This window comes from Protopterus annectens, chromosome 10.part0, assembly GCF_019279795.1.
Source record: "Protopterus annectens isolate FY-2018-M chromosome 10.part0, PAN1.0, whole genome shotgun sequence".
In the NCBI taxonomy this organism is placed as follows: domain Eukaryota; kingdom Metazoa; phylum Chordata; order Ceratodontiformes; family Protopteridae; genus Protopterus; species Protopterus annectens.
The window spans coordinates 1179138955-1179152618 of record NC_056744.1 but is presented as its reverse complement, the minus strand read 5'-3'; positions in this window follow the sequence as shown (position 1 = coordinate 1179152618).

Genomic DNA, 13664 nt, shown 5'->3' with positions numbered 1-13664 from the left:
TTTCAGAATTATTAATCCAATGATATGATTTGCCACAAAAAAAAAAAAAAAAAAAAAAAAAAAAACTTTTTGGCTGTCCCCAATATCCCACCACACACCTTCCACATTTAATTTTTCCATTTTCTACATTTAATACTATAAGACAATCCCGCACCCTTGTCCATAAGCCTCTTTTATCACACACTTTTGAAATTTCTAGCACATCTTTACATACTTTTAATAAATGTCTTTTAAAGTCTCTTTTTCTGCTTCATTTCTAAATTGTATATGAATTTTTTATTTCATCTCTCTATGAAAACTCTTTAAGACATACAGATTCCAAGGGATATGGCCCTTCTTTTTTTCATATTCACCTACAAACTTCTCCATCAGTTGACCAGTCTCAAAAATAATGTTACAGTAAGGCTCTTTGTTTTGATATATATATATATATATATATATATATATATATATATATATACACACACACACACACACACACACACACACACAGGCTCTTATCCCATTTCCTTTAGTTCCTAATGGTGCAATTATTTCATCCCATGCCTTCTATCTATCCAAGTCAGTATCTCTTTTTTCCCTATTTTTACTGTAAAAGATTTCTTTTCACTTTCAATAATCTCTTTCTTCTATTACTTTTCTTTTTGAGCTCTTATTTTTACCATCTCTACATATATTTTCACTGTAGATTCTACTTGTTGACCATCTTCTTTCTGTATTCTGTCCATTATTTCACCACAGGAAATATCCTTGACACTTTCAGCCTCACTTTCATTAGACATGTCCATAAGTAAGTCATCCTGCAACTCTCCCAACTGGAGGGTTGTAACAATACATACTTGTGCTGAGTCTTCTTCCCTAAAAAGAGTTTGTTGAAATATATCATCTGACTGTCACAGACACAACTGTTTCTTTTTATTTTTTTTTCAAAAACACACTCTTGAAAAGACTTGACTGCCTTCACATCATTATTACTCATTACAGCTCCTTCCCTTAAAGGCTCACCTGCATGTATCTCACAGCTCTGCCATGCTGACATCAAAACTTCAGCCTCTTCACGCTGCACATCATTTTTGTCTTTTGCCATAAACAATTCACTTTTTTAAGTGACTCGGACTTGTCACAACTCATGAAAAAAGAAGTCATACTCACCATAATGTTCCATGTGAGTTGTTAATCTCGTCTTCATTCTTACTGATGGGTTCAGAGTTGATCCTCGACTCTGACTCGGCCAAATGCAAAAGCTCAAGGTCTTCAACAAACTTGTGGCCTACTCCATATCCCATGATGCACTGGTGCTTCCCTCAGATCTTGTTTGTTGCCAATAAAGGTATAAGCCAACTCCTAATATACCAATAGCACGGAAAAACACTAGATAAAGGTCAAATACAGTCATACTATCCCTCAATTCTCGGTCCTCAAGAACCAGGTGAGGGTTGGAGGGTGGGACGTAAGAATGAAGGTGAGATGAACAACTCAAATGGAACATTATGGTTAGTACATAACTTCTTTATGTGAAGTTTTACTATCTCACCTTCATTCTTACTGATGGGTTAGCGTCCCAAGCACCATCTTTCTCGGGTGGCTCACCGGAGTATGTTCTTCAGGACAGTGGAACCAAAGGAAGCCCTGTCCCTGGAGGCCCTATCCACTTTGTAATGAGTGATAAAGGTATGAGGCCTTGACCAAGTAGCTGCTACACAAATTGTATCTATTGGTAATTTGGCAGAAAAGGCTAAGGAAGTGGATACAGCTTTAGTTGAATGGGCCTTTATCTTGTCTTCTAATGGTGAATTCACTGAACTGTAAGTAAAGGAAATACAGTCTGATAGCCATTTTGACAAAGTGGTTTTAACAACAGGAGCACCCTTCTTGGAGTCTGAGAAGGAAACAAAGAGTTGATCAGTTTTCCTGAAATCCTTGGTCCTGTCCAAATAGAAGTGTAGCTGTCTGTGAACGTCAAGCTTGTGCAGCATATACTCTGCCTTATTGCCATACTCAGGGAAGAATTCAGGCAATTCCATAGACTGATTGAGATTTGTTTCTGAGCATACCTTTGGTAAAAATGAGGGATTTGTCGGAGAGACACTCTATCATTATGAAATATCATGTAAGGAGGTTTTATGGACAAGGCCTGTAACTCTGAAACCCTCTGAACAGAAGTAATAGCTACTAGAAAGATGGATGTGATGTTGTAAATCTTTGTTCATTCATTACAAATAGGACTTTGGTTTCATCCTCGGAACAGATATGGCTGTTTCCAAGCTCGCACCAGCCAAAAACCTCTCAGCTAAGACCTACCCATAATGGCCTCTCCTAGTTACTTCAGATATCATTTGCCGTGCTCCTTGTCAGATGTGCTAGCCATCTCTCTCTCAAAGCTAAGTAGAAAATTGTTATTTTTAAGACAGTTTCTCTTCAAAATTGTTTTTTTCACTGTCACGTATAACCTAATTCTATTCCCTACCCTTTACCTTGGTAATTTAATTTCTACCATTATTGGTACTGTCCCTCTCTCCTGCCTTTGACAGGCTCTTCCTTACCACTTGTGGTATTTTTTAAATAGCATCATTGGTATTCTCTCCCTTTTTCTCTCCCTTATTTTGTTTTTTCCATAGGATAGCCTTATTGCCTTACTATGTCAAACAAAGTTGAGTTGGGGTATAAACAATGTGACAAGTGTGGGCGTAAGATGGAAAACTCAGATACACATGCTCGTTGTGTCTATTGTTTGGGCGTGGATCATATTAAAGCTGACTGTGACATTTATGCCAGTTTTAGTAATCATACACTAGCAGAACATAAAAATAAACTTATTTTAAAAGGTTTAATCAAGAAACCTTTTTCAGAGGCTCTATCTGGATCAAAGGTCTCACCCCCTCCAAAGACCAAAAAACATAAGGACAAACAGACTCACTTGGTTCCTGCATCTCAGTCAGTTACGGAACCGAGTCGGCTCCATGCTTCGCCAGCACCTTCAGCACAGACCTCTTCGACATCAGGCTCTGTATCTTCTCCCTCTGTGCCGTCCATGACATTCACTCCTATTTTGGTTCCAGCCTTGGCACCACTGACTTTGGTGCCGTCCTTGGATCCGACATTGGCCTCAATGACTGTATCTGCTTTGGCACCATCCCTGGCCACGGTGCCGACAGTTTCTTTGGATCCATTGGCTCCAAAACTCGAATACCTGCCAAGGACAAGATACTCTCCAACTTATGACCCTTTTTTGGGCAGAGGTTTAGCCCCTTTCTAGAAAGACCTAATTCTCCTTCAGCAGCCTCCTTTAGATCCACTAGGAGTTTTTCTTAATTAGATCTAGTGCAGGTTGTGGACCAGCTTCTGGCAGCTAGGGGATTGCCCATTCCAGCTAGACCTTCCATCCCTCTTGGCTCAGAATTGTTAACTACATCTTCCCCTGTTTATCCTCCTCTGGCCTCTACCCAAATCCCAGAGATTTTGGTTCCGATGTCCACTCTGGTGCATACTGTCTTAGCTCCAACAGCAGTGTTTCTCCTGTTGGCACCGACCACCCTTGCTGCATCGGCTCCGGTGGAGCTGATGCTCTCTCAGAGCAGTGCTGGCACTGTCCGTACCTTGGTACCTAGCCCGGTGTCTATTTTCTCACTGGCACTGTCTATATCCATGGCTCTGACAGCTTCCAGTCCTCTCAGAGCTCCTCACCTGGAGGTGGGCTCCTTAGGGCAGGGTGTGACCCTGGTTCTGAGGTTGTCCTTCCCGGTTCCGAGCTCCCATCCCTCCTCAGGTGGGCCTGCTGCCCAGGTGATGGAGGGGGTCATTCACTCCAAAGGCTCACAGTCAGCACCAATGACAACAGTATCAGAACCCCCCCCAGCATGCACCTCTCCCAACCCTCTATTTTGGGACCTTGGGCATGGGAGTCGCAAGGTCCCCCTTTGAAGGGAACCCCTTCTCCAGAGTCCTTCTCAGAAGATCCCACTGGGGAGCCACCCCAGAAGAAATGGTGCAAGAGGAAGCACCTTGATTCCCCGGAGGAATCTATCACTGAAGACATTAATTGTGATGAGGGGGAAGGGTCCCTATGGTCTCCCCCAGATGATGTCTCATTCGGAGACATTCTTGAAATCCTCAAGCAGCGGGGAGACTGGAAGTCTTCTAACCCTTCTTTTGAGGAATCAGTGTTCTTGCATGCCTTCCATGCCTGGCCATCTACTTCCTGGGTGACCCCACCGGCAGATGACCTTGTTAAACTCATTGTACAGTGTGCCTGGAAGGTCCAGACAATATAGAACCTGTCCCCCGGAGGCCAGACAAAATTTTATCTATACCTGAAGACCAGCCCCACTACTCCAAGCAGTTGACAGTTGATTCTATGGTCGTGGCGGCGGCCACCAAGAGGGAACTGGCAGAAGATAGTTCCACTGTCCATCCTCAAAACAGGGAGTCCTGGACCATGGAAAGACTAGGGAAGTGGACCTATGCTTCAGCGACCTTCGCCATTCAGTCGCTGAGTTATCTGGCACACTTTACTCACCTCCAAAGAGACCTAATTTCTGAAATGTCTTCCTCTTTGGTGGGGGTACTGCCTGATGAGGTGTGTGATACTGTTGTCTCGCAGCTAGCTACCCTTGAATCCATGATATGATATAGGTATGATATGATATGATATAGGTTAGTACTAAGCTAACTGCTCTTGCAAGCCATTTTAAGCCTAGCCAATTATCCCTTGTGAGACTCAAACCCTGCATCTTGTGTTTGTAAGGCAAACACCTTAACCATTAGGCCACCCCTCAAACTCCTCGATACATTTGAGATCTCACACCACCTGCCACATCAGGCATTGTCATGAGACATAATGCTTGGATGTGGTTGTGTGACCTCACAGACCTCTTTAAATCTTCCTTCACCAATGCACATGTTGACGAATCTGCACTTTTTAGACAGAAAGTACGAGACACACTTGCATGTAGTGAGAAAGACGGAAAGACCTTGTCTGCTGTGGGCAAATGCTTTTCCCACCCCCAGAAGTCCTACTCCAGGAACCAGAAGAGAGGAAAAATGTGGTTCAAGAAATCCCAAGGATCTTTTTGTGACACTCGTGGTGAACAATCCCCCCGGGGCAGAGGGGGCAACTCATATGGAAGATGTCCCTTTCAGGGTAGAGGGGGTCCACGTAACCATGGCACTAGAGATTCTTTCTCCGGCAGTCCCTACCAGCACTCCTGAGCAGTGGCCCGATTGCTTTCCTCTGGAAGCAGTCAGGGGTCATTTTTCTCTGCATCTACCAGCCTGGCATCTTATTACTACCGATGCTTCGGTGCAGAGGATAATATCCAGAGGCTACCAAATACCATTCAATTTAATTCCCAGACCCCCTCAAACGAATCTCTGATGTACGACCCAATCAGATGGAATTAGTAGCTTTAAAAATAGAAAAACTGCTAAGAAAAAGAGTCATCCAATCAGTCCCACCAGACCAGACAGGATCCGGGATTTACTTGAGATTCTTTTTAGTGCCAACAAAGACAGGACTGGAGACTAATCCTAGATCTCAGCCTATTGAACAAATTTATCAAACCTCAAAAATTCCGGATGGTCATGGTACAGTCCATTCTTTCTCTCCTAGGGAAGGACAACTGGATGTGCTCCATAGACCTCCAGGATGCATACTACCACATAAAGATGGATCACCGCTCCCAGAGGTTTCTCCGCTTCCAGCTGGGAATCAATCACTACCAGTTCAGGCCACTGCCATTCGGTCTCTCGACTGCCCCCTGAGTGTTCACCAAATGTATGGCAGTTGTGGTAGCTCATCTTTGACTACACAGATTCCAGGTGTTTCCATATCTAGATGATTGGCTCCTTACCACTCCAACCAGGAATCTCTTAGTCCGCAGCCTCTCTTACACTCAAGGTCTCACTCTCCGCTTGGGGATTACAATCAACAAGGACAAATTTCAAATGTCCCCAATGAAGACACTGGAATTTATTGGAACGGTCTTCAACACAACATCCTGTCAAGCTTCTCTCCCCCCTCACCGGCTTTCAAAAATAAGACACCATATCCAGGACCTTTTTCCTCAGACCTATGCACCAGCACGTCTTGTACCGCAACTCTTAGGCTCCATGGCAGCTGCCATTACGTTAGTACCATTGGCAAGACTGCACATGAGAATCCTGCAAGTGGGTCCTGTCCGCACAATGGTTGTTGCTAGCTCACCCATTCGACCACATGATACATCTTACAAACCGTTGCAAGGAAGAAATGCTATGGTGGATGAAGCCACAAATGAATCTTTGGTGTTGACCATTCTGTCTTCCCCATCCCACGGCCACAGTGACCACGGACGCTTCCCTGTTAGGGTGGGGGGGCATTTCCAGGGAAAGACTGTCCAAGGCACCTGGTCCCCCATGGAGGCCAATTTGCAAGTAAATGTCCTGGAACTGAGGGCAGTTCTCTTAGCGTTGCAAGCATTCCATGCATTCCTACCCTCTGGGACCATTGCAATTCAGTCAGACAACATGTCAGTCATCTGGTATATCAACAAGCAAGATGGAACCAGGCTTTACCCCCTGTGTTGGGAAGCCATGAGGATTTGGCACTGGATGATAACTTCCAACCACTTTCTTATAGCAACGGGCATTCCCAGGAGTTCCAACCTTATTGCAGACAATCTGAGCAGGAACATCCTGATGCCTCATGTGTGGTTCCCTCAACCCTGTAACAGCTGATCGTATCTTCCAATGCTGGGGCAAGCCTTGAAGCAATCTGTTTGCTTCCCCCCTAAACTACAAATGCAGAAGCTACTTTGCCCTGATCCCCCTCATGGGAAACCACCGAGGGACGCTCTAATGCACAGTTGGCCTCCAGGTCTTCTGTATGCCTTTCCCCCATTTCCCCTCATTCCAAAATTTCTCTAGAAAGCGCAGAGGTTGAGAAACCAAGTGATTCTCATTGCCCCCTACTGGCTCCATCAAGTGTGGTTCCCGTTTCTATGGCTTCATCTGATTCATAGCCCGTAGATCCTGGATCATTCCCAAGACCTGTTATCTCACCCTCAGGGACTGATTCATCTGAACCTCCACAGTCTCAAGCTCACAGCTTGGTTCCTCCACTTCCAATGATTGCCAGGCTGCCTGACATCCCATCTCCTATTCGCGAAATTCTTCTGGCTTCACACAAACCTTCCACCAGGAAAGTTTATTCCAGTAAATGAAAGAATCAAGAACGGAGCAGTCAGGTGGATCAAAAAAAAAACACTTCAAACACAATAATCCACCTTGGTAACCTCTGTAAGCCTAAATAAATGTTTCGTAAGTTGTATATCAAATGATTTTATTCAAAAATAAAAAAGTAAAAAACAGGATAAAAAAATAGCTGAACACAGCCTATAACACACTAACAGTTCCAATGAGGTAAAACCTTACAGTCAGATGAATTCAGTCCGCAAGTAAAAGCAATGGTGTGAAAGTCTTAATTGACTGGAGTGCTGTTAGCTCAAAGTAGCTGCTCCCATTGCTCAGTAACTGCAACTGAAGCTAAAAACTTTGCAACTGCACATCCCAATTGACCGCACACCCCCAAGTGTCCAAAATATGTTAAAATAACAGCAAAGTAGCAGCAAAATGTGGTAATCAAATCATACCAAGGAAATAGTTCCAAATAGTCACTGTTGTACCTCGTGAGTGTAACTGCCAAGGATAGCAGCACCAAACAACTCCAAGGAACCAATTCCCAAGGGTAGAAAAAACAGCTGAATATAAGAAGTGAAACAATTCCAAGGAACAGTTCCCAGTAATCACAGTTAAACTTGTGGGTATACTAACAGCACAAATAGCAGCACCAAATAAATCCAAGGAAATAATTCCAAATGTTAAGCACTTTCATCCACTTAAACGTGGACTTTCTCGTTTAAGTGGTCCAGAGCCTCTATGGATGATAGCTGCACAGCAGCCACTTGAGCAAGACCTCCTACCTTTATCTCTCATTACAAATTGGATTTGGCCTCCAGGGGAGGAGCATCTTTTGAGTCTATGGTGCTCAGGAATATCCTTTCTTAGGGCCACCCAGGACTCAAGTAGCTGGGGACTTGGTCCTATTTGTAATGAATGAACAAAGATTTACAACATCAGATAAAGAAGTTATGTCTTACCATAATGTTCCATCTGTGTTGTAGATCTTTGTTTATTCATTACTTCCTGCCCTCCTTCCCCCTGCCTGGACTCCTGGTGGACTTTAAGAACTCCTGGTTAGGGTATTTGCTCAGACAGAGCCTTCTACTATTTTTCTATTACTACCTCTATTATATAGGGGCGGGCAAACACGATCTGAAGTAACTAGGAAAGGGGCATTGTGGGTAGGTCTTAGCTGAGAGTTTTTGGTTGGCGCGAGCTTGGAAATGGCTGTATCGGTACCGAGGATGGAACCAAAGTCCTATATGTAATGAATTGATAAATGAATGAATAAATAAGGATCAATATGATTTTGTAATGCCCATATTGAAAATCTTTTCCATTTGCTGAGATATAGCTTTCTAGTGGATGATTTGTGGCAGGATGTCAATATATGCTGCATTGCAGCTGAAAGATTCTGAAGCCTGGCTATGTTTGGAATTGGAGCAGCCAAGCTGTCAATTTGAGGGACCGAAGAGACAGATGAAGAGTCCCTGATGAGTGAATCAGGAGGTCTGGAACTGGGTCCAGGATCCAAGATTCTTCCAGTAGATGAGGCCAAAGAAAGGGGAACCAAATCTGGTGAGACCAGTAGGGGGCTATCAGAATTATGGTCTTTCCCAGAGCACTGGCTTTCTGTAAAACTTTGGGTATCACAGCTAATGGTAGGAAAGCATAAAGGAGACCCGGGGGACAATTGTGTACAAGTGCATCCCTTGGGGCTTCCACCGGTGTGGGGATTAGGGCAAAGTAGCTGCTGCATTTTGTGTTTGTGGGTGTGGCAAAGAGATCACAGCAAGGCTGACCTCATATGTCTTCCTCCACTTCTTTCTTTAGGGACCACTCATGAGGCAATAGAATTGCCCTGCTCAGCTTGTCTGCTATCACGTTGGACTTCCCGGGATGTGCATTGCTATCGGAAAGCGCTGGGTGAAGTTCAGCCATTGCCATACTCTCAAGGACATTGATATGCAGGTGAGCCTCGCATTCCTTCCATGTGCCCATGTGCCTTAAGGTGTTCTTCCCTGATAATGTCCCCCCCATCAGGGAAGCGTCCGTGGTCATTATGGCAATTGGGTTTGGTAGAACAAAGGTATGTCCTATTGTTACACAATGTGATGTCACCCACCACTGAAGGTCCTTCTTGCATGAATTTGTGATTATAATCTGATGCGACATTGGGAGTTCCTGAAAGAACCACTACATGAATAGGAGCCATTATAGTATCTGCATATACATCCGACCCAGTGGAATTGCAATGACTGCTGCTGCCATTGTATCCAGCAATTTGAGAACCATGGAAGCTGGGGCTTTTTCTTTCGAGAGAAGGGCTAGAACGTGTTAGCACAAACCCTTTCTGACAGAAGTTTTAAGGTCATTGTGGTGGTGTCCAGATCTGCTTCTATAAAAACAGTATGTTGTGATGGCAATATGGCAGATTTTTTTTAAGTTTATGTAATTCCCAACTGACAGCATAGATTCATTGTAGTGTCCCTTGCTTGAATGAGCTGATGACTGGTGGCGGCGGTTAGGACCCAGTCGTCTAAGTATGGAAACACCTCAAAGCCCAAACATCTCAGGTGAGCTGTGACTACTGCTATGAATTTAGTGAACACTCTGGGGGCTGTTGTGAGACCAAAGGCCAGTGATCAATATTGCTAGTGACTGGTCCCCAGCTGAAAGCGCAGGTTATCTCTGGATGGTCTGTCCATTTTTATGTGGTAGTACACATCCTGGAGATCTATCGAGCACATCCAATTATCTTTTCCTAGAAAAGGAAGTATTGACTGCAGTGTAACCATCCGGAACTTTGTCTTCTTCACAGATTTGTTTAATCTGCTGAGATCCAAAATGAGCCTCCAGTCCCCTGTTTTCTTTGGAACTAAAAAGAACCTTTAGTAAGTTCCGGATCCTATCTGGCCTGTGGGGACCGGCTTGATGACTCTTTTTTTGCAGCAGCCTTTGAATAGCTATGGTTGCTTGTTCCTTGTGACTAGGTGGAACATCCAGGATTTTTCTTATTGAGGGAGGTAGGGTGGAAAAGGGAATAAAGTGACCTCTGGATATGATGCTTTGTACCCAGCTGTCTTCTATTTTTAGCCTGTCTGGGTACAAAGATAAGCATTCCCCGACTGCCTCCAGAGATGAACAGGCAGGCCTCCTCTCAGGACCGCTGATAGGGAGCAGTCTTATAGTTTGTACACTAAACGAAAATGGGTAATCTCCAAGAGAAGTACCTCGCGGGCGGTTCCGCGCAGCTTTGGGCGGGGAGTGGGCATAGCTGAAATGATTGGCATGTGTCCGTCAGGAAATGTCAACAGCTAGCTGTCGTAGCATGTAAAATAATAACAGTACGTGACACTTCTGTAAAACTAGCGTGTCACTGTTAGATGGTTAGCACCTTATTAGCAGTACATAAAAACATTTTTGCGTGTAACAAGCATTTGTATGTGCCTCACATAATTAATGTTATTATCGCCTAGGTATTCATTATTAACAGAACATGAAAACATTTGCGAGTCACAAAGTATTACCGCTTATTAACAGTACCTAAAAATAGCAAATAACAAGCATTTGTATGTGCCTCACATTATTAACGTTATTATCGCCTAGGTATTCAACTGACATAACAATGGACTCTGCAGCTATAAAAGGAGGGATGCCTTTGCAAAGCTGTTTGCTAAATCCATCCTTAACTACAAGAACGTCGCTGACATGAGCCGAATCGATGATAGCTACCTGTCCTCCATAACATCTTCCCTGCCTTCTGCCATTGCATTCCTGCAGTCCGTTGGCATTGTGCTGAGGGAGAGACGCTGCCACCTCTGTGGCTGTAGGGCTTCTCTGGTTCACCATAGGACATCCTTTGCCTGGAGATGCACTGGACGAAAGTGTAGGAGCAAGACAGGAATGCTTTCTGGCACCTTTTTCAATAAGAGCAGGCTGCCTGTGGATATCCTGATAAAAATCCTGTACTGGTGGTCAAGAAAGCTGCCCATCTGCAGACTTGCGGAGCACTTGGCAGTCTCCAGCAACTCGGTGCTGGACTGGTATCAATTCCTACGGGATGTCTGCAGCTGGAAACTTCTGCAGGACCCGATGCTGCTGGGGGGACCTGGTAAAGAAGTCCAGATCGACGAATGCCTGCTAGTGAAAGCAAAGTACAATCATGGAAGAGCCTTGGCCAAGATGGACCGTTGGGTCTTTGGCATATATGACTGCACTCTGAAAAGTGGATACCTGCACTTTGTGTCCAAAAGAGATGCAACTACTTTGATACCGATCATCAGACAGCATGTGTTACCGGGGACGGTGATAGTGTCAGATGAATGGGCTGCCTACAGGGGCATTCCTGAACTAGCAGGGATGAATTACACCCACCTTACTGTTAACCACAGTAAAAATTTTGCAGACCCTCACACTGGCGCACATACTAATGCTGTGGAGGCCACGTGGTCCTGATGCAAAAAACAACTGAGACAGATGAATGGGACTCGCAGACACATGTTGGACAGCCATTTGGATGAGTTTGTGTGGCGCGAAAAGTACAGCAGACAAGATGAGGACTTGTTCCTCTGCCTACTTGCACATATCAAACAGTACCAGGATTTGCATGAAGAGGAACTGGGTGGCCGTAACATTGCTTTGACCTCGTTCTGTGTTGTTCCAAATCTATTTTAAATGCTGATTTTACTTTGTCATTGCGTTCCCATTCTATATTTTTAAATGACATTGTTCGTTCTTATCTGATTTGAATTGCTGATACTGAGTTGTACTGTCAAGAATAAAGTGAAAATAAATTGCGTTCCAATTCTATATTTTTAAATAACATTGTTCATTCTTATCTGATTTGAATTGCTGATACTGAGTTGTACTGTCAAGAATAAAGTGAAAATAAATTGCGTTCCAATTCCATGACATCGTTCTGTTTGTTATCTGATTTGAAATGCTGCTATTGACTATTCATGAGCGCTTGCCTAGGAGGTGTGCTAGGGGCGGGCTTTGCTACTGCGCATCCTGCGAGGTACTTCACTTGGAGATTGCCAGAAAATGCCCTAATAAACACGGGCTTAAGAATGTAAAGAAATTAGCCTTCTAACTCACCAGGCTATTCAAAAAACATATTAATAAGTAAATATGTATATATATATATATATATATATATATATATATATATATATAGTCACACTAACTATGGGAAGGGAGATAAACAAATAAACAAGGCCTATTAAATATGGCCACGAAGGAGACAGGTATTTATTATAACAAAAAATGCACAAGCACTTTGACTAAACATTCCTAAACTAAGCTAAATACTCAATGACTATAATCCTAACTTCTAACAGTAACAATCTAAGAAATAGAAAAAGAAGTACTCAAATTTTCACTGGCCAGAGCTGGTGAAATGCCAGATCTGTTGCAGCATCAAACGAGATCTGAGGGAAGCATCAGTGCATCATGGGATAGGGAGTAGTCCACAAGCTGGTTGAAGACCTCGAGCTTTTGCATTTGGCGGAGTCAGAGCCCAGGATCAGCTCCAAACCCATCAGTAAGACTAAAGGCGAGATAGGACAACTTCACATCACTACATTTCTTCTCCCTGATTCTCTGAGCTACCACCACACTTGGACGTAAAGCTGCAAGTGCTAACATGAACTTCGTCCCCATATGTGAAAGAGTAGGGGAAGTGTCCTGATGCCCTGACCAAATTTCATTTGTACTGGAAAAAGAGATAGTGGCATAGCCATAGGATCAATTTTTAGCCCAATTTTAGGCTGCTAGGGCTGACTTCCCATTTTCTAAGGTGTAAAGGCTAGGTTTAGACAGATTTAAAAAGTGAGAGTAGAAGACAAGAATAAACTGACCTGGTTAACTTTTGCTATGGGAATGAGATAGGATTGCAGAAGTACAAAAAGAATAGTCAAACATATATATATTAGTTCTGATTAGTTAGAAATAGCTTTGTCAGGAGATTATGTGGGAGTCAGAGGACTAATTAAATGTAGTCACTGCCAAAGTAGAATGGAGGAATATTTACTCAGACTCATGGTATGGGACAAGGTCCAGACACTTCCTGAAGAGCTTGCTGATTGTATTTTCATACACTGACCAAGCTCAATATAATGTATTTAGGGGCAGATGTCTCTTGTTGGTAATGTACGGATGCGGCTATCAGAATCTTACTTTATATTTTTTGATACTATTCAAAGTTAGACGAGTTGAAAAGCTATCTGCTGGATATTTTAAATGTAATTTAGCAGGTAATTAGATTTTAACACCAGGCATGTATTTACTGCAGTGGCCTTCTAGGCAGTCTTGTGACAATGATGGATTTAAATGAATTGTTTTAATAATGTAGTTGACCAAAAAGGCTACAACTAGGACCTCCCAGGCTCTGAAAGACTTATCAGTATTAATGTCTAAAATGTATGACCTTATTTCCAGTATTATTAGAAAGTGCATCAGATGGTGCTGCCTTTGGTGGCTGCCTTGGCTCCAGTAAAGTAATG